We start from the raw sequence: 22863 nt of genomic DNA, 5'->3' as shown, positions 1-22863 counted from the left end.
GGAGCCGGCCCGTGAGGATTCCGGGGGGGAGGAACAGATCACCTCCCCCCCCCGGTGGACCCCCCGTGGACGGCAAGGTAAGGGATTCATACATCCCTAGGTAAAGCCATCTGAATTTTAAGAAGGTTAGGACCTCCCCACACACACATTACCATTTTACATAGTGGAATGCTATTTTTACTGATGGATCTTAACAAAGGAGAGACTATTGTGTCCCTTTCATTCTGGCAATTATGTTTATTCCTTTAGCAATAGTGGTAGTGCTCTCTCTCTCTCTCTCTCTCTCTCTCTCTCTCTCCCTCTCTCTCTGCCTCCCTCTTTCTCTCTCTGTGTATGAATGTGGATGGATGGATAGATTACCACATTAAGGGCGCAATCCTATGCATGTTTAGACAGAAAAATGTTCTACAACTCCCAGCATCCCCTAGTCAGCATGGCTGGCTGGGGAATGCTGGAAGTTGTAGGACTTTTTCTGCCTCAACATGCATAGGATTGTGGCCTAAGTGTTGATACCAGAGATGGAATAGAAATTTACATGAAAAACATATTTTGCAAATTCAACATTGTTGACCAAATGTTTTACATTTCAGAACATTACAGAAATGTTATGTTAATTTATATATTATAGAAAATATTTGAAAAAAAGAGATTATTTCCCCTTCCAAATTGAAACAGCAAGGTGGTTCTAGAACTGTCTAAAAATGTCCGTAATGGGATTAATTAGATAAATCTAAGAGCCACTTGACAAATTCCAGCAGACAAGGGGTTGGTTCATGTAATGCCAAGCCAGGGTTAGCTGTAGGGATGTCAGAGAAATCCGTAATGGATTCAAATGAGTTCAGATTTCTATGAATCTGACCTGTGGATTCCGCAGCAGACTGGCTTTTTCCAAGACACATGAATTCTGTAGACCTGTGGACCAGTTTTTGTGGGCGTGTGTTTTAACTTCTGGGGGGAATTTAGACAAATTCACAGTTGCACTAATGCTCATTGGTGCTAATGTGCACTTGTGCGAGTGGAACAAACATCCCCCCCAAAATCTGATTCCATGAATGAGTGGATTGTGAAATAAAAGACATCTGTCAATCTGCCAAACAGAGATGGAATGGATTTAACAAAATCTGCATATCCGTAGTTAGTACTAACCTAACTTATAACTATTATTTGCATTCCAGACATGAAGACAGTCCACGTTTTGTGTGGATTCCTTTTCTCCTACCTTCCTGGAGAATCTCCAGATGCTATCCCATGCAACAGCCTTCAAGGGCAGAGCAAGCCCACTGTTTTGGCTGTAACAACTAATTACAGCTGATGCAAAATGTGGTTTGCAAAACAGCTTCAAACCATGGTTTCCGATCCTGGTTTGGTGGCCTTCCTGGTTTGTCAGATAATGTTGCCATGACAAACCATGTTTTGGCATTATGTCTCTGAACCATTTCAAGTGCTTGCTTGCAAAGCCACAGAAAGGAATGTCAACCAACCTTGACAACCTAGCACTCATACCTATATCATACATGTATTGTTAAACATATCTGTGTTGGTTGAGCGTATTATGCTTTTATATGCATACATTAAAAACATACTGGGCAGTAGCCAATGTGGTCCACGCACTAGCAGGACCCACCACTAGCACTTCATAAAGCAACTGGGAGCAGCCCGAAATACTCATTTCCAGAACGGGACAGGTTGGCAGAGCTCCCTACTGTTAGCTCTGCTGACCTGTTCCATTCTGGAAACAGGCATTTTGGGTCATTTCTGGGGTTGCTCTAGGAAGTGCTAGTGGTGGGTCCCACTGGCGCAAGAGAAACAGCGAGGGGCTGAGCAGCAATATTGGATACTACCCATTGTGTGAAACAGCCCTATCCTACTCTCCCTCAAAAGAAAACATTGTCCATGCTTACTTTTCCCCAGCAGTTCATTATGGCTACATTTAATGGCCATACATTTTTTCTTTGCAGGGCCAAGGATTCTAATGTGTGCCACACATGGTGCTTCTTCAACCTTAAGGGCATCATTGTTCACTTCAGTGGATGCAGTAGCTCCATGAATACAAAGGAATATCCATGCAGAAATGAATTTGGAAGCCAAGCATATACCAAAGCTGTGCAGGCATTAGAGCCAATCTGGAGCTCTAGTCAGGGGAAGTGAGTCTCATGTGTGGTCTTTACATGAACTTAATGTTATTGACTCTGCAGGCTGACAGATATTGATTGAGAACACTGATTTAACAATGCAACAAATACTCTATAATATCCAACAAGTAGTATTTTCTTACTGTTTTGTTTTTTTAAACTCTACCCTAGTTTTCTGAAGATCGAAATAGACACTTTTGCCATTCTTTTTCTATTTAATCTTTTGTGGGTTGTCATAACAGTATCCTTAATTAGAATTAATTCAAGCATCAAAGGATATCAATGCAGGGAGCAAGTCAAATGAATAATCTCTTTATACAGTTGACTTTTTTCTTCTTCTTTCTTTTTAAAGAAGAACTCGCTAGAGATAAGTGATTTTGAAAATGATTACTGATTATGAAGCCGTGGCAGGTTTTTGAATAAATCACAACAAATGCAGATCATTTATCTCCAGTGGTCACAGATATAAATGTCAGCCATATATTGGCTCATTTATCAGACATAGAACTGAACCACAGATTTATTGGCCCTCATTTCTTCATCCTCCTACTTAAGATATAGATCAAACTTTGTAATAACCTTTGGATGTGACCCAGGAAAAACTCCCTAAATCTTATGAAACAGAACCCTTTAAAACACCTTTTCTATCTTGAACTACCCCACCGAAGTAATACCACCTCTCTAAATTCCTCCTCAGACTCACCTTTTCCATCAAGCCTTTGGCTTAGGCCCTTAGTCTACCTGATGCCCAACTGAAACAAAGCCAAAACTCAGCCTTCCTCAACCTGGCACTCTTCAGATATGCTGGACTACAACTCCCATTATCCCCATGATGGGATATTTATTTATTTTCTACTCAACACAGTGCTCAAGGCAGCTAATGATCAAATACAGATAAGACAACAAAGTCATGATTACAATATTAGAACACATCCAATAAAAAGCATGTCCAATAAAAACACATCCAGTACAAAACACAAATAAAAACTCATAGTCCAACATGTCTACAGGACAATAGGTTGGTGAAGGCTGCCTAAGTATATGTAACTGTCTTTGTGTTAATCACCCTGTTACCCTTCTTTCTCCTAATCCTCCTTTCCCTCCCTCTTTTTGAATGTCAATGTAAGAGAGTAAAGATATAAGCTAGTAGGCTGTAGTTGGTTGGAAGAGATAAATGCAGGCTGTTATTCTACGCAACACAAGACTCATACCACCTACCACTGGACTGCCGGATGCAATTAGGCACTTGCACCATCCCTAGCTGAAATTGCCACTTCCGGGAGCTCCGTTGGTTTGTCTCATTCTGGAAGCAGTAGTTTCAGCTAGTTTTCAGTTGTGCACGCCAGTGCTAGTTTCCCTTTGCACTAGCAGTTATTCCCACTAGTGCAGTGGGAGCATTGGATACTGCCCACTAATCTCCCAATATCACGACATCAGCCTCAGCATCTGAGGGCCAAAGTAAACATGATGGTGGCTGAGCTATGTGCTTAGCCAATCTTGTAAACCACAAGGATTGGTGTGGTCTGATTTTAGGAGTTAAAGAGATGCATATGTGAGGAACTACATATGTAGCAAATGTCACCTTTCAAATTTTAAGCCATGTGGAAGTATCCTAACAGTTTTACTTATTTATTAATAATACTTATATACCACTTAATGTAATAAAACCTCTTAAGTGAATCACATACAAGGAGATTTAAAATAGCTGTTTAAAATACAGTATTAAAAAAAAACTGATGGCCTTATGAGTTAGACAGTGACTCTGTCTGTGAGACCTAAGCATGTTTAAATATATATAAGCACACATGCATATTTTATAAGTATGTGTGTGTAAAAAGGGCTGTTATACCATTACTTTTTCATGGAAAGCATGGCATATGCTAAATTTATATTTACCATGCTGCAAATAGTCTTAAACCATCTGAAACAACTGTGCCATCTGCATTTGGTTTTCTATGCTGAGTGTCTTGAAGATTTATTAATTCAGCTAATTACAGTAATTAGACAGAAAGGCTCCATAACTAAGTAAAATAAAACAAAAAATTAACTTCATCAGCTGCGTAATATAAACAAATAATTTAGTCATTCAGCAATTCAGTTTGTTTTATTGGCTTCTTAAAAACTCCAGGGGCATCCATCACTGTTTGGAGGCCTGTTCTAGCATCAGAGGACCAAAAAAAGAGACCATGGTGGTCAAGAGTCATCATTCTGTAAGGCTATGCACATTCTGATTAACCTTTGCTTAGGAATAACTCTGTATTTCGAACAGTCTGGCAAAAATGCTGGCGAGAAAAAAATAATTCACATTCTATAGAAGCATTAGCTTGCAAGCCCAAATAGGAAAATAGGAACATAGTAGATATAGGTCTACTGAGTCAGACCATTTGTCCATTTAGCCCAGTTTGTCACTGGCTGGCAGCAATGGCCCTCTGGGGTTTCAGGCAGGACTTTTTCCTGCCCTACCTGGAGATGCTGGGGATCGAACCTGGGACCTCCTGCATGCCAAGCAGGTGCTCTGGCCCCTCTCAGTGCTGCTTCTTGCATCTCAAAAGGTTCACAGTGCGAACCTATGCATGTTCAGTGGGACTTAATCCCAGGTAAACATACCTGGGAAGCTGGGATTGCAGCCTAAGGCATCAATCCTGTACACTTATTTATTTATTTATTTAAAACACTTCTTGGCTGCCTTTTAAGGCAGAAACCCTCCCAAGGCGGCTTACAGCAATAAAATGCATAAAAACAGTTAAAATATTAACAGTGATAAAAACAATAAAAGCAACAATAAAACAAAGCCAAGAATAAAACCAGCAGCAGCAGCAACGACAGTAACAAGAGAAGGCCACAGTAAAGTAATATGTTTTCAAGGCCTTCCTAAAAGCCTACAGTGACAGAGCATGGCAGACCTCTGATGGCAACTCGTTCCAAAGGTGTGGGGCTAGTGCAGAGAAGGCCCTCTCACATGTGCTCACATGTCCCTGTGAGTAAGCTCCACTAAATCCAAAGGGACTTACTTCTGAGTAATTGCATAGGATCAGACTACAAGAGCACTTCCTAGCCAGGTTAAGACTCCCCCCCTTCCTCTCACCTTTAGGGAGCAATCCTAGGGCCACTAGACACTGTCTAGAGGGCCATAGGATGTGCTCATTTCTGGGAACCAGCCTTGGAGCCAGTGCTCTGAGGTCGGTTCCCAGAAAACTGACCTCTCCTCACAGAAGACCCATCCTCCGCGCTCAGAAGAAGAGCATGGAGCGATTGAAAAAGGACAGGGCTGGGGGCGTTCCAGGGCAGGGGGAGCGGAGCTGTGTGCCTCCTCTCCCAGGAGTCCTCCTCTCCCAGTCTCCTCTCCCAGTCTCCTCTCACACAGAAGAGCCTCCTCTCCCAGAGCTTCCTCTCCCAGTCACAGCTTCCTCTCTCAGTCTGCCCCCCATGGCTAGACAGTCAAAAATGGCTGTCTAGTGGAAAATAGCAGGGCAGGAGAGGCACAGAGGGAACATTCCCCCCTGTGCCTCTCTTGCCTTGCTTTGGATAGGCGACCGCCTATCTTGATAGGATTGTGCCCTTATTTTCTTTATTGTGCTCAAGCTAGCCAAAAACAACAGACTGCAAGATAAATTTCAAAATTATAATGACAATATAAAAGCTAATCAGCTAGAAACATGTATTTCTTAATAAAATTAAGAAATAAACAGCGCCCACTGTTAAAAACTACTTTAGCGACCAACAAGACAGTTAAAAAACTTTTAGGCACTGCACCTCTTCAATAAATGAACTAGTAGAGGAACAATCCACCCACTTAATAAACCTATTTTTACTGATATTCAACTACTAACCACAATAATGGTGGCGTTCAGTATGGCAGCAGCCATTTTAAATTTCCCAAAATTGAAAAAGCACTCCACAGGGCTTCCTTGGGAAAACAAAACTGCAGCCACTCCAGTTCTCTTCCTTCCCCCAAAGAATTCTGCTCGGCCCCCATCAAACATAGCTGCAACAAAACCAGAGCTGTGCACAAATGACCTCTGGAAATTCTCCACCCTATTTGTGGGCAGAGAAATTGGGGGGACAATTTCACCAAATTTCTCCAGTGGGAGGAGAAATTCTCCAATAGTTTCTCACAGGTGGGGCTCACCATTGGCAGGGGTTGTAGTGTAGCACAGCTTCTTCTTCTCCCCCTCTTTTTTTTTTTTTTTGCACTGCCATTGCAAGTATTGGCAGCCTGGCCCCCATTGTGCATTGTCTACAATACCTCATACCAAGCATCATTCTGGGGTATTGTGGTAGGGAGGGAAGGCAAAGCTCACCCCAAAATGGGGAAGAAATTTGGGGAAATTTTGCAAAGTGGCATTTTATTTCTAGGGTTGGGGGGGGGGGCAGAAGAGAAAAAAATGTTGTGACTTTTCTGAGAAAAATGTCTTCTGAGAAATTTTGGCTGAGCTCCAGTTGACATTCTTTAGGGTTCAGCAACTTCCCCAGGATCTTCTAAATGTTAAATCTCTGAGGACAAATTTTGGATACATCTCGTCTGTAACGAGAGATGATTGTGCAATGAAAGACGGGACACTTGTGCACACACTTTGGCCACCTCATATGTAAGGTCACTATAAGAACTTTGAACCCAACCCAAGAGAATTTCTCTGAAATTTCTTCTCTTTTCGATTTCTTTTTGAAAGCAATTTCTTTTCTTTCAAATTGAATACAAAAATAATGTGGGAGAAATTTTCAGTGCAGCACTAAACAAAACATCCAGTTTTGAAGTCAAATACAGGAGAGCCCTTTAGTAAAGTGCACACGGCACTGAGCTAGATTGACTCAGCCTACCATGTTCCTAGTTCACTTGTTTCTGTGTTCCAAGCTGACTTCAGTCCCTCTGCAGGGACAGCAACAGCCACTGGTTCTTTTGATGAAGAACGGCATGATTCTGTCCTCCATTTACACCAGCTGGACAGGATAAGGTCAGGATAAGATCATACCCCAACTGCTCTGCATTGGCAGAATGCTGGATCAGAGGTGCTCAGTTGGCAAGAAGCTGTGGTGCATTAGTGCAATGCTGACCAAAGGCCCAACACAGCAGTAACTGTTTCCTTTTAACCATAGGATTCTTGGCCATGAGCAAGAATCAGACCTCCTGAGTTTCAGCTGCTCATTCGCCATGCTTCCTTCTCAAATGTCATCAGTGAGTCATTTTAATACCTATTTGGCATTTGCTGCTGTATCTTCATCCTTTTGTCATTTGGGTCTTTGGGGAAGGAGTTGACATCCGATAAGAAGTATCCCATTAATACTGATATAACACTTACATACACTGAAAAACAAGTCTCGGTACTGGTCTGGTTGCCTGGTACCGAGCTTTACGTGCATAAAAGCAAAGTCATGCATTTGATGTACCAGGACAGCAACTCACATTTTCAGTACTTTCAGCAAAACTCTCAGTCTTACAGACCATGCATTATTCATAGATTTGATTTATTCAGCAATAGGGAAGGAAAACATAAGTTGTTTGTGATTCCAATTAATACGCAGGTGGGAAAAAAATAGCTAAATTTAAGTGGATAAATTATTCACTGTGAACTATTTGATCAGTTCAGGGAGGAGCAGTTCATCACACACATGTGTCTGGCAACAAGGAAGCTCAAAGCAGATGAGCTTTCCTTGGGGGTGTCTCCATGAGCGATTAATTCCAAGCTGGCTGCATTTGGAGGTCATTAGGGATGCATGATGTCGTGGTCATCCAGCAGCTACCCTGGAGCTTAGGGAAAAACCAGATTTCCTGAGACTGCTTGAAGACTGCCGATTATTTTCCTCAAGTTGGGTTCTTAGTGGTACAGTTGCTGTGTGCCCCAACCCCTGCATTTACCTCAGGTATGCTAGCACTGCCCAGGGGTGTGCCTTTCACCATGACCCTGGTCAAGGTGTGTTTCCTGTGTGTTTCCCATCCCTGCACAAACCAATTAGTGTCTACTCAGAAGTAACTCCCATTGTGCTCAATGAGGCATCTCCCCCGAATGCCCACATCAGAATTTACAGAGATCCCCCTCAACTGAAATCGCACAGTTTAAAGCCCAATTCCCTAATTGCTGTAAAGCGCAATCTCGAGGCTCCAATTCTCCATTGTTGGATTTATTGCCTTAGGAAGTAACTACTTCACACCTTCGTTACAGAGATCCTGCACAGCATGGGGTTACAATGGGAGCTGGTTTCCTGACGTTGTTGTACTTAGGGGTGCACGAAAGTCACTTACCTGGTCTCGCAGCTTTTTGCGGTGGGGGGGAGGCGCTTCGCTGCTCTCCCCCCAAAGTTCAGGCCGGGGGGGGGGAGGCTTCCCGCCTCGCCCGGCCGAAATTCAGGCCGGGGGGGAGGCTTCCTGCCTCGTCCGGCCAAAATTCAGGCTGGGGAGGAGGCGCCTCGCCTCGCCCGGCCGCGAAATAAAAAGTAAAAAAAAAACACGCCCCTGTGATAGGCTACGTGACGATTAATGTAGCCTATCACGGCTAGATCTGCAAAGTCAGCTGTGATAGGCTACGTAAATCGTCACATAGCCTATCACGGGTGACTTAAAAAAAAAAAAAGCGCGTATGCAAATGGTGGCCCCCATAGGGAGCCACCATTCGCGTTCCTTATTTGGTCACTGTAGTCTACGTAAATCTTTACGTAGACTACGGCGAAAATAAGGGCAACACAAATAGCGTTGCCCTTATTTTCACCATAGTCTACGTAATCTTTACGTAGACTACAGCGACCAAATAAGGAACGCGAATGGCGGCTCCCTATGGGGGCCGCCATTAGCCGTACGCGCTTTTTTTTTTTTAAAGTCACCCGTGATAGGCTACGTGACGATTAACGTAGCCTATCACGGCTGACTTTGCAAATCTAGCCGTGATAGGCTACGTTAATTGTCACGTAACCTATCACGGGGGTGTTTTTTTTTTTTTTACTTTTATTGGAATGGCGGCAGCAGCAGCCGGTCGAAAGATCAGCTGCCGCCCCCGCCCCTGACGAAGACCTGATGAACCGCCGCCGGGACCCGCCGCCGGGAGGGACATTCGGGAAAGGTAAGTCCCATCCCGGGGGGATGCGGGGGGCAGGGGGGGGGCGGAGAATTTCTCTCCGAAACTTCTTCGGGGGGCCGAACACATTGGCGCTCGGCCCCCCGAAGTTTCGGGGAGAAATTCTCCGCCAACCCTAGTTGTACTGTTCTCTTTCCCACAACAAACCCATTAGTGTCTCCTCAGAAGTAACTCCCATTGTGCTGAATGAGGCTTGCCCTCTGAATGCCCACATCAGAATTTACAGAGATCCCCCTGAATAGAATACAGCATTTAAAGCATTGAATCCCTGAAGCCTGTAAAGCACTTCAATGAACCTGTGATTCTCCTGGGCTTGGATTATTGCCTTAGGGAGTAACTATTTCACACCTTCGTAATAGAGATCCTGTGGTTAGAAAGGGGGCTGGTTTCCCATCCCTGTGTTCCCCCCTTTTCCAGCACAAGCATATGTGTGTCTACTTGGAAGTAACTCCCATTGTGCTCAGTGAGGCTTGCTCCTGAAATGCAGGTGCATCTGGAGTTTCAGGGAAAAGGAGAAAGGGGGGAGAGTGAGGGGGGAGCCTCTCTTATTGGTTGAGCAGCCCCTGCCAGTCAGATGACATTCACTTCAACCCCCACTGGGAAGTATGTTCTGTGAAGCAATTTTTACTGGTGTGGAACACTTGCTCATGGAGCCCTGCATGGACGAAAGTGCGGCAAAGCTGATTCCTTTTAAAACATCCGGTACTCCTCCATTCGCTTCTCCTTCTGTTGTTGTGGAGCCATGGTCCTTGACATCCGAGCAGAATTGGCAATGCGGAATTCATTGGTTGGGAATGAAGAATGAACACATTGTGCTCAAGATATTTGGAAGCACTCCTGGCTTTCAGAGTGCATAAAGCATCATTATTTAAGCACTACGGCTTAAGCTGCAGTCCTATCCACATTTACCTGACAGTAAGACCCACTGAATTTAAGGGGCTTACTTATGAGTAGACATGTATAAGATTGCCCAGTTTATTAACATTTCTTGCAGTGGCCAGTAGTAGTTACCTGGCTTTACAGTGTAGCTTTTGATGGTTATTCTCTCTCTCTCTCTCTCTCTCTCTCTCTCTCTCTCTCTCTCTTTGTGTGTGTGTGTAAAGTAGCTAATATTCCTGTAGGTGCTACATAAGTATCAAACAAACAAAAAAGCACACCCATTATCATTGTTGTATCACATTCTGGCAGGAGAGAAGAACTGGGAAGATTTTCCCATCAGGCATTGAATCAGATTCCTTCTAGCATGCCAAGAGGCGTATATATTGGCATACTTTAACATACCAACACAGAACAGATGCAGGATATAATGGACAGCAGGGTGCAGGAGAAGGCTATATATTTTTTTTTAAAAGCATTTATGTCCAGTGCTTGATATGTACAAGGGGCATTTGGAGCATACAACCACACAGAATAATTGTCAGGGGTGTTTCTGAGCACAGGGAGTGGGACAGCAGTTCAGATTCTGAAGGAGAACCATCAGACATGGGGGAGGTGTTTTTCCAGGCTAGTCCAGATATGAATAGGCTGGCTTCCCAGGTTACAAACATCCAGAAGGCTGAGCTTGAGGGTCCCTCCTCACCCCCTCCTGCAAAAGGCAGCGAAGAAGAGGTTGATAGATGCCAGGTGCAGATGCAGAGCAAAGAGAGAGAAGGCAGGGGAGGAACTTAGATGGTCTTCCGGATTGGTCTTGCGTGAGAAGCTGCCCTTAGAGGACTCATGAGAAGAGAGGGACCTCCCCCCCCTTAAGTTAGGCTAGCGAAACCGCCTCCCTCTTCAAACAGTGGGCAACTCTCGTATATTCCATTTGGATCCCCTGAAGGCATTCCTTGTAGATGGAGAGTTTCTCTGAGAATTGGCATCTGTATGACCCTGTGAAGTAATGGATTAAAAGCTGCAGACTGAAGCCTCTCGTCTGTGTATGTTTGGGCATTGAAGTGGGGGCTAAGGGAATCGTGACAATAATATTTAAAGAAATGAGATTGACGTCATTACTCCAGGTTCTATCAGAGTAGTAGCCACAGGGAAAGGGTGGGGGTAGGAGACTAAGAACATAACAAGAGACCTGCTGGATCAGACCAAAGGCTGATGTACTCCAGTAGTGGTCAATCAGATGCCTATGAGAAGCCCAGTGCTGGCACAAGCTTCCCTGCCACCTGAGGCAGGAGGGTATCATGCTGATGATCCCCGCATTGTCACCGCCTCTCCCCACCCTGTGTCTGTCTCTGCTCTACCCACCCATCTGTCTGTCTGTCTGTCTCCCCTCTCCTCTCCTCCTCATTGCAACTGCTGCATGCTCTGCAGGGCGGCTGAAGGGCATCATTGTCCAGAAAAATGGCTGGTGTGATTCTTCAGAGAGTCAGCCATTCAAAAGGCCTTGCTCTGAGGGGCCCTTCCTTAGAGTCAGGCATTGCGGGAGGAAGTATGTCCCTGGAGATCACATGTACCATGTGGAGGGAAGGAGGGAGGGCAAGCGGGCAGTGGTACCTCCTTCAATTTGTTGCTTCTCCTGCTCTGTTACCTGAGGCTGGGGATTCACCCGGCCTTATGAGAGGGCCAGCCCTGGAGAAGAAGACCACAAGTAGGACATGAAAGCAATAGCCCTCTCCTGCTGGGGTTCCCCAGCAAATGTTATTGAGAGACATACTGCCCCTGATACTGGAGGTAATATATAACCATCATGATGACTAGTAGCCACTGATAACTTTATCCTCCATGAATTTGTCTAATCCCCTTTTAAAGCAATCTTAGTCGGTGGCGATTACCACATCTTGTGGTAGCAAATTCCATAGTTTAACTATGTGCTGGGTGAAGAAATATTTCCTTTTGCCTGTCTTGGATTTCCCACCATTCAGCTTTATTGGATGACCTTCTAGTATTATGAGAGAGGGAGAAAAAAAACTCTCTCTCTCTCTTTCTGCACTATCCCTAATTTTATAGATCCCTAACTTGTCACTGTTTATTTTTACTAACCTCTTTTTTTTTTTCTAAACTGAAAAGCCCTCAGTCTTGTAACCTTTCCTTGTAGCGGAGTTGCTCCACCCCTCTGATCATTTTTCTTGTCCTTTTCTCCACCTTTTCCATGGCTGCAATAGCAATAAGCAGACATCGAGCCTGCTCACATAAAGGCTAAAAGTGGGGAGGGGATGTGGGCTCACATGCAAGCCCTGCCCCCAACTTCCCCGTCCCCTCACTTCCCAACTTTACCATGTTGAACAGGAAGGTCTGAAGTTAGCCCTACATAGTTAGCCCTACATAGGACTAATATTCTTTTGAGATGCAGTGACTAGAACTATACACAGTATGCCAAGTGTGGTCACACCACAGATTCATATCAAGCCATGAAACTACTGACAGTTTTATTTTTGATCCCTTTTCTAATGATCCCTAGTATGGAATTTGCTGTTTTCACAGTTGCTGCACAGTGGGTCAATGTTTGCATTGAACTTTCAGCCACGAACGCAGGATGCCTTTCCCAGTTAGTCGCTGGCAGCTCAAACCACATCAGTGTGTATTTCAAGTTTGGATTCAGTGCCCAAATGCGCATCACTTTACACTTACTTACATCAAACCACATGGGTCATTTTACTGACCCTTCTTCAGTTTGGAAGAAATCCCTTTGGAGCTCCTCACTGTCCTCTTTTGTGGTTACCATGCTGAATAATTTGGTGTCATCAGCACACCTGGCCGCCTCACTGCTCACCCCTAAGTCAAGGTCATATAGAAGCAAGTTAAAAAGCACTAGTCACAACACAGATCCTTGGGAGACTCCACTTCTTATATCCCTCCATTGTGAAAATTGTCCCTTTATTCCTATTCTCTCTGCTTCCTGCTCTTCAACAACTTACCAGTCCATAAAAGGGCCTGTCCTCTTGTCCGATGATGACTGCCAAGTTTAATCAGGAGCCCTTGGTAAGAAATTACACTGCATTGGAAGGTTAATACTTTCATCCCATGTCATTTTCCCAACGAAAAAATTCCTTCCCTGAAATTGGTATTTGCTCCATAGGGGAAAACGTACAAGTTAGGTCAATGTGTCATCCAGAGACCAAGCCAAGCCAAGAGATATGTGCTGATTCACAATAAGTGCAGGTTTGTCCTAGATGTTCCAGTTTTCATATGGTTATGGTTACTAGAGGTCACATTTTATGATGAGCAATGGCCTCTGACCAGTTGCTTTGGGGCATGTAAGCAAATCACACAGCCACTTCCTCAGCTAGCATCACATGATTCTTTGGCAGGTAACTTGACAAAGGACTTAATCTGGAGTGGCTGAAATACCTTGTGGTTTTGTGTTGCATTTCCTCTGACTCAAGGTTGGTCAATAAATCAAAGGCAGAAGAAAATAACTAATTTGCTCTAGGCATAAACAAAGATGTTGCTGCATTTCAGCTCTCTTGCCTTGCTATTCCCCCCCCCAAAAAATGAGTTATAGTTTAAAAACTATTAGCTACCTTCCTGTTTGATTTTCTCCTACCCCCATTAGATAAGATCTACACACATCCTTTGCTCAGGCAACTGTTATATTGGAAGGAACCTATTGTGGAAGTAACCAGTCAAATCTCGAAAGCTAAGCAGGGTCAGCCCTGGTTAGTACTTGGATGGGAGACCGCCTGTGAATCAGGCTTCCTGCATTGAGCAGGGAGTTGGACTCTATGGTCCTGTAGGCCCCTTCCAACCCTATGATTCTATGATTATGCTCGTGGTGGAAATAGCAAAGCCTTTTTGGCAGTTGCCCTGTTGAATGCCACAGGAGATGCACCATCATTCCACTTTGTGAAAATACAGGAGGCATTGATTAGCTTGACTAATGATTGGTTTTTAATCAATTTTGCTTATTAGTCCTACTGGTTAGTTTCAAAATGTGTTGATGGTTGCTTCAAGTTGTGGGAGAGGAGGGTAGTAATGTTTAAATCAAGCAATCAAAGCAAATCAGCTTCTTAGAAATAAAGCCAAGGCGGCAATCCTGAGATCTTCATGAGTGGAGGAACAGGGTGTGGAACAATTATCCACAAAACTCTTTCCTCCCCGCCTCTCTCCCTCTGCTTCCTTGGTGTCTAGTATCTACTGCCCTTACTGGAACTCATTTTTAGCTGAGGCGCCATTTGCAACCATAAAGGCCTTAGTTTAAGGTAAATGCAGCCGTAAATGGCTGCATTTACTTTAAACTAAGGTCTTTATGGCCGCAAATGGTGTCGGGGATGCCATTTGTGTCCTCAGTCAATCTGCTGCAGAGCCGACCGGTGGGGAGGATCTGGCCAGCGAGGATTCCTCCTGGAGGTGCAGGTAAGAGATCCAATCCTCTGTGGACTTCGGGGGCCCAGATTCAATAGAATCCGGCCTCATTGCGGCCCGTGGAGGATTTCTCCAACATCCCTAGTTTCAGGCAGGAATTTTTCCAGCCCTACCTGGAGATGTTAGGAATTGAACCTGGGCCCTTCTGCATGCAAAGCGGGGGCTCTCACCTCTGTGCCACAGCCCCCCACCCCATTGTCACAGGAGTCAGCAAGGTGGGGACTATGTGCATATTTTTTGGCATTGCGGTAAAATAAAACCCTACTGGACTTCAAATCTCTATTATATTGAGCTTATAACAAGCTATAAAATACCAGCGGATCTGTTGGGGGTGCTTTTGACTTATTTATAAGGGTGTGTCGAAATCTTTGCCATAGAGGGGGTTATTTATTTGTTGACAGCAGCTAAAATTTCCATTGTGTCACATTGGAAAGAGAGTATTGGCCTTCCATTGTCTGATAGTTTTTCAGGACATGGGATGTTGCTATTATGATGAAAATGACTTCTTATGTAACAGAAAGAGAGAATCAAACGTTTGAGAATAGGTTCATTGAGAAATGGAGCATCTTTATTACATTTAGGAATGGTAAATTCCAGGATAGTCTTATGCCAGGCTCATTATTTCCATTGGTTTGAATTTATGTATTTCAAATTATGTATGAGTAGGATGAGTTATTTTGTGTGTGTGCATGAATTTGTCCATAGGGAGGTTCACATGACCCATTCTCCATGCCTTGAAAGAAATCATGAGGTGGGTTGCAGGACCAGCCTTGCCCACTGCTGATGTGCATCATGGCCACCCCGCCCCCACTACCGACACCCATGGTAGAAATGGTAGAAATGCTTCCCCAGTGTCTGTGCATTCAGAAGACATGGAAAAGGGCTCTGCACATGCCAGGATTATACACTCCTTGTGTGCAGGAGACTAGGTGTGCATATAGGTATGTGCAGAGAGCCCTTTCCCATGCCATACAAACACACAGACAGCAGGAAAGCATTTGTGCTCTGGGCTATGGCAGCAGGGGGTACAGCTGCAGTGCGCCCCAGGGAGCAGGGCTAGCCCATGTGACATTGTAATTCTTCTGGTATGTTCTTTCAAAGCTTGGGAGGTGAACCTCCCTCACTTCATAATGTGCAGCTATATTATAAATCAGGTGACATTTCCCACCGAACGTTCTTTGGCTCTTGATGTTCAACAAGAGTCTCTGTATGTGTGGTCAACAGACCAGGAGTCCAAAGACAGCTGCACTGTATGCACCTGGTGATGGGCAAACTCCCTGACATCTGTCCAGGGGGGGGGCAGTCCACTTAGGTCCCCATGGATTTCCCGGGAACCCTGCTGCATCTGCTAGATTTCATGCGGGGCAGCTCTCTGGCTTTATATAAGGTGAGATTGTTAATTGATTAACATTTCCCTATTGTGGGAAAATGACAGCCTAATTGGCATATTTTATGCCATTTGTGGCTGTAAAGTACTTACTTCTACCTAAATTGTGACCATTTTGGAAAGCTGCCCCATGCGAAATCCAGAGGACACACAGATAAGGGGGGCAGTCCATTGTGGACTCCACAGGTCAGATTCTTGGGAATCTGGCCTCATTGGAGTCTGCAGCGGATTTCTCCAGCATCCCTATATGCACCTGAGAAGACTTTTTAAAAAGAATGTTAACCTCTTACTCAATGAAACTCTCATGGAATGCTGGGAATTTCATGTGTCATCACGACAGGTCCTGCTATGCTTGGCCAACCCTCTTTGACAGGAGGTATCATATGGAACTGTGCCTCTGAAGCACAAGGCTGAAGGGGGAAGATGTGGGAAGAGAGTCTCCTTCAAGAGCACCTTTGATACGGTCACATTCACCAGGCCTTTCATATGTTTTTGTATTTGTGGAATATTGGTCTTCTGTGCAAACAATGGAGGGTGAGAAGCACTCAGGGGAATCCCTTTGTTATCTCCAGTTACAGATGAGAGATAACCAGGGAACGGACAGAGCAGCAGCCTTGTCTGCCCTGCACCCTCTCCCCAATGGGAGAAGGCATGGGGCAGGTGAAGTGGCTTAACTGCGTGTGGACTATCTCCCATTGAAGACCAGCATGTAGCAAAGCTGGTTCTCAGCAGGTGCGCTGGGAGCATCATCCACTGGGAACCAAATGCTTCACCTGCCCTACATCTGCTCCCCAATGGGAGAAGGTGTAGGGAAGGCAAAGGGCCTTCACTGTATGGAGCCTTTCTCCCATAGGAGAAGACCCACACACAGGGAAGCCTGTTTCCCACTGGACGCACTAGGAGGAGCATCCTCCTGACACATGCACTGGGGACCAAATGATGCCAGAGGGCATAGCTCTGCCCTTTGACACCAGGGGGCACGGCTCCAGTTCTGATATCATTTTGCCTGTAGATGGCTGGGTGGAGCTGCTCATCCAGCTCCCACCCCTTCCCAGTTGCCCACCCTTGATGTAAAGCATGCTCACTCCTGTCTTTGTAAGCAGCAGAGGAAGAAATCCACCTAGTTAATGTACATATTCTTGCTGACAATTTTTTTAATATAATTTTCTGTACTGTTGACGATGACAACAACACAACCGCCCAGAGAGCTTCGGCTATTGGATGGTGTAGAAATGCAATAAATAAATAAATAAATAAATAAATAAAATTGAGTGTTTACCCCATCATCTCTGGCTAGTACCTCAAGAGATATTGCCTTAAACATTTTAAATATCGTATGCCAGTAGATCACAAGGGAAAAGACAGTGTCATGAGCGAGTATGCCAAGTGCAGCCGAGTTGTTCAGCTTTAGTAGATTAGAGCTGACACCATGAGTACCAACTGGAGGCTTGTGGGAAACCAGTTGGCTTGTACAGCCTGGGATTATGTGTTCTCCATTTATCGTGTAACAAGTGAACTACAGCCTCACTTCCAACTAGACCTCAAGTGTATCCTTGCATGGAGAGAATTACTAGCATCTGAAATGGAGGTTAAAAGGACTTGAATAACTTTACAGGCTGAGTGGGAAAGGTGATCTTGGCCATCATTGTTATCTTGGGATCCAAGGGCAAAGTGAGGAATAGTAATGCATGCAGAATGATCACCAGGTATACAGTATGCAAGGGAATAACACGTGTTTGAAAGGAGAGCTGCAGATGTCAACTTCTCCCACGCCTGTCCGCTTCTCGGAGACTCTGTCCCCATAACACCATGTTACCTGTCTAACGTCTCTGATAGTTGTCGCTCATGCAAAGGTGCCATTTAACAAGAGATCAGGCAAGTTAGATGCAAAGCAGACACAGAGCTGGAAGGAATTGATACAGCCATACCGACAAAGATTTTTTTAAAAAAGAAAAGAAAAAAGGGCTCTGCCTGCTCTCCTATGCTCAAGCAATGTATTTCCCAAATCCTGGAAGGAAATGTTATTCCTGACTTTCACATTACTTTTTGACATGGTTAAGTCACCAGAGGATGATTTTATAACATTCATTTCATGTGGTGAACAGGACCAGCCCTACCATTGGGCAAGTTGAATCTCTTGCCTCAGGTGGTAGATGGGGGAAACAGTAGAGTGCCCCCACCCCGCCTAGCTCACCACCGGTGCTGCTGACTGCGTCATCCACCTGCCTGTCTGCTAGGCACTGCTGCCAGCCTCCCTACTCATTGATTCCACCCTGCCAATGAGCAGTTGAGTAAGCACCCTCAACTTCTCGTTGCTTCCATTGCTTTCACCCTGTCCACCATCTCACCTGGTTGTTGCCACCACCTGCCTATACAAGACAATGACAGGCTCTCCACAGCTTCCAGGACCAGCTGTGGAGAGCCTGGCCTCACCCAGCCTGTGCTTCTCTAAGTTGGATTGAAACATGGCATACTTCAGTCCAAGAGGAGGAGAAGGGCAGTCAAGTCCCAGCTGCCACTGTAGCCTGTCTGTAACCATTGCTCCACCGAAGTTTCACAGTGGCAGCTGCCACACACTCCCCACACTGGTGAATGTTTCAGATGGTGAAAACTGGTATTTTCATTTCATTTATTACATTTTTATACCACCCAGTAGCTGGAGCTCCTTGGGTGGTTTACAAAGACTGAAACATTAAAATCGACAACATAGAAACCATTTACATACAAACATATAACCAGAAACACAAATATAGCTAAAATTATATTAAACAATCAACAAAAAGAAAAATCCAGGAATTGATTAAAACCTCATCATATGCTGCCAAATGCCTGAGAGAAGAGAAAGGCATTAATCTGGTGCTGGAAAGATAACAATATTGGTGCCAGGTGGACCTCGTCAGGGAGATAATTCCATAAATGGCGAGGGGGCACCACCAAGAAGGCCCTCTCCCTTTTTGCTACCTTCCGAGCCTCGGAAGCCCATTTAGGATAAGAATGAGTTTACATTAGGTTCTCTTGATGTGACAAATGCCAGCATTCCACAAACAAAGAGGCCTGAGATATTTACCATGCTAACCTGATAAATGTTTGGATTTGTAAGCAGAAATCAATATTTCAAATCAATATTTCAAATGTTGAAACCAGATTTAGAATGTATATGACTTCCTCATTTCAGCTCTATTAACTGCTACCACAAGTGTACTCTCAAAACATTTATTAGTTTGGAGCATTATCCTTGACAAAGAAGATAATTAATGTTGTGGAGTGCAATTTGCTAGAGACTCAAAATGGCCTACCTAGACCTGAAATTGACTGAAGGTTTCTCATCTGTGTTTTCTGCTTTCAAATTACCCCATTTGGAAATTGTGAGAAATGAATTTAGATTTCAGCTTTACAGAGAAGATCCAATGTCAAGCTGAAATGAATTTGCCCCTCAAAATTCTCAGTTTTTCTCAAAATCCTTGATTGTACATTTTGCTGAGGTAACGTTCTACAGATCTTTGATATTATTCAGCATCTTCATTTGATACTCAAAGTTTATTCACTAGAGTTTAGCATTTTACAGTATCTCACAAATTGTGTAGTGGTAGGAGTCAACACTTCGGGGCGGGGGGGACTGACTAAAGGTTGTCAACTTTTTTGTAGAGATATTTGACAGTTGACCTGCAGTAATAGTAATTGCCGGGAGTGGACATGCAGCAGAAGTTAATATCTGATAGGTGGCACACAGCAGCAATAAGCATTTGACAGTATCTAATAGTAACTTGCAATAGAATTTGGGACATTTTATATTAACTGCATTCATTCATTAAGGGTGCAGTCTTATGGCTGCTAGTCAGTGGCTAGATGTCCATAGGATCGGTCGGTTCCTGGGAACTGAGCCCGTGCTCCGAGGTCGGGTCCCATAGAACTGCCCTCCAACTCCTCCCGCGCGGCCTCATAGGCAGTGTGGATTGGCCCCATGCTTTGCACTTGGAAGAGCAGCACAGAGCAGGGAAAACGGGGCATTCCTGGGGGTGGGACAGGGCGAGGAGGTCAGAAGTGCCGATTTGACACTTCCTATGTGTTGTCCAGCTGCCCCTTCCCATGCTCCGTGGTCCCACAGGTAGACAGCTGAAACTGGCTGTCTAGCCATGAAAGCAGGGCGGTGAGTGCATCCTCACTACTCCTCCCGCTCTGTGCTGAATAGGTGGTTGCCCCTGGGATCGGGAGTGACAGTCAATCCAGATTCATGGAGGGAGCAATCCTATCAAGCCATCTTGAACTCAAATTTCAATTTTGGAATTTAGGTGGCAAGATCAAATTTTGACATAAAAATCTAAGTTTCAAAATTGACAGTTTGTTGGATTATGCCACTTTCATTTTAGCTTTATTGCAAAGCTACTGCATGGACCTGAAAGGGATTTGAGAAGTTCATGAGAAACATTCAAGAACACATAAGGACAATCAGAATAGTAATAGCAGGTATACTCTCTGAGCTTCTAGCTAACTAACACACTGAGGTTGCTTCACATGTTATGGGGAAGTGGCCATAGAAGATGTAGAAGCATAGAGATAGGTGAGCTCTCTCCTGCTCAGAAATGATCAGAGTTCCCCCCAAATCAAGAAGAACTTTGATAATGTCCCAAACAAATCTGAGCCAATCTGAGTAGTTTTTACTAGAATTGTACTCAAATGGTCTCTCAAAATTCTCCACCTTGTGTGCAGAGAACTTTGGGAGACAATTTCACTGAATTTCTCCAGGGGGAGGAGAAATTCTCCACATTTTCTCACAGGTAGGGCTCCCCATTGGCAGGGCTTGTAGCACCTCTTCTTTCTTTTTTCATAAGGGCATTTGGTTTTTTCGTACTGCAATAGCATCAACTGTGTTGGCAGACTGGCCGCTATTTTGCGTTCACCATAATGCGGATGTGTGTGTGTGTAGGGGGGGGGGCAGTGTTGTATCTAGCTGAAGGGAAAAGGTAGAGTTAGTGCTGAGCCAAAATCTGTCCTCCAGTTTCCTGAAAGTTTTCTTCCCCGATGAAAGAGGCTTCCATTGTTCTGCCTCATTCTCAGACAGATGTTTTATAATTGTGTGTGTGTGTGTGTGTGTGTGTGTGTGTGTGGTGTTCTTGAGCGTACCTAATCACTGCCACCCTCCAGGCTGCCTGCACCTCCTGATCTGAAAAGGCCCTATAGGAGGAATTACCTCGTGATATAATTTAACTAGGCTTTAATTGAAGTGTAGGAAGCCGAGGAGGCTACAGGCTGCTGGAGAGATGATTGTACAGTGAAAAACAGGACATTTGCACTCACTCACTCTTTGGTTACCTCCTAAGTAAGGTAAGACCCCCAAACCCAACCCAACCCATGAGAAGGTCTCTGAAATTTCTTCACCATTGAATTTCTTTTCAAAAGCAATTTCTTCTCTATCGAACATGGAACTTTCAACCGCCAATCATCTTTCTTGATCCACCTGACCAATCAAAACGAAGGGAACATCTTCCCCTATAGATTTTAAACAGCCAGAAGCCTCTCTTCATGCCATAAACAAGGCAACTACACCTGTTTACGGTTCCATCCCAGTAACCCAGGGAAGCTTCTGGCCTACTCAGCTACACTATAGCCCCTCAGAGGCCACACAAAGTAGTTAAACATTAAAAAACATTAACAAACAGGTGACAATTAGGGTTGTAAGAACTCACCCTAGCTTGGTTTCTCCTGGCAATGGCCAAAGTAGTACTTGCATGCCCCTGGACCCATGCTCGAGCCGCCCATGAGCTCGGCGAGTTCCCCGGGCTCCCCACGATCCCATTTGATAAGCACCCACCATTTTCGTGCCTTCGATTTCTATGTAAAACAGGAAGTTTCAAAATGTGCATATTTAAATATGCGCAGTTTGGAGCTGGGAAAGCTAAATAAATGCAATATTAGAGGTATAATCCCTCTAATATTGTGCTTATTTAGATTTCCCAGCTCCAAACTGTACATATTTAAATATGCACATTTTTTAAACTTCCTGTTTTACATAGAAATCAAAGGCGTGAAAATGGTGGGGACTCACCTAACGGGATTGCAGTGAGTCTTGGAGAGCGTGAGCGGGCATGAGCAGGGGGCGAACAAGGAGCGTCTCAGCGAGCGCAGTCCAGGGGTTGCAAGCGGGGGGAGCCTGACAAATTCCCAGACCCAGTCGGGTGCCCATAACATCCCTAGTGACAATACAGTGCTTCTTCACAGGGGAATAATAATATTTTTCTCCTCCTCATGATGCCCAGATCATGTATGGGGAAAATATTAGCAAGTCACTACTTTATCCTCCCCTTCATGGATCACTGCCTTGTTATGGCAAAGGGGCTTGCGTAACTCAGTGAAGCCATAAGCTATGCCGTGCAGGGCCACCCAAGACAGACAGGTCATGGCAGAGAGTTCTGACAAAATGTGGTCCACTGGAGAAGGAAATGGCAACCCACTCCAGTATTCTTGCCAAGGAAACCCCATGGAACGTATCACAAGGCTAAAATATATGATGCCAGAAGATGAGCCCCTCAGGTCAGAAGGTGTCCAATATACTACTGGGGAAGAGCAGAGGGAATTTCCAAGTCGCGCCAGAAAGAGTGAAGCGGCTGGGCCAAAGCCAAAAGGACACTCAGCTGTGGATGTGTCTGGTGGTGAAAAGAAAATCCGATGCTGTAAAGAACAATATTGTTTAGGAACCTGGAATGTCAGGTCAATGAATCAAGGTAAGCTGGAGGTGGTCAAACATGAGATGGCAAGATTGAACATCGACATCTTGGGAATCAGCAAACTAAAATGGACAGGTATGGGTGAATGTAATTCAGGTGACCATCATATCTACTACTGTGGGCAAGAATCCCTTAGAAGAAATGGAGTAGCACTCATAGTCAACAAAAGGGTGGGAAAAGCAGTACTGGGGTACAATCTCAAAAACGATAGAATGATCTCAGTATGAATCCAAGGCAAACCATTCAACATCACAGTAATTCAAGTC

Source organism: Heloderma suspectum, chromosome 4 (assembly GCF_057233095.1).
Source record: "Heloderma suspectum isolate Gila_16-S chromosome 4, 16-S_ref, whole genome shotgun sequence".
Taxonomy (NCBI): Eukaryota; Metazoa; Chordata; class Lepidosauria; order Squamata; family Helodermatidae; genus Heloderma; species Heloderma suspectum.
This window is presented reverse-complemented; position numbering follows the sequence as displayed.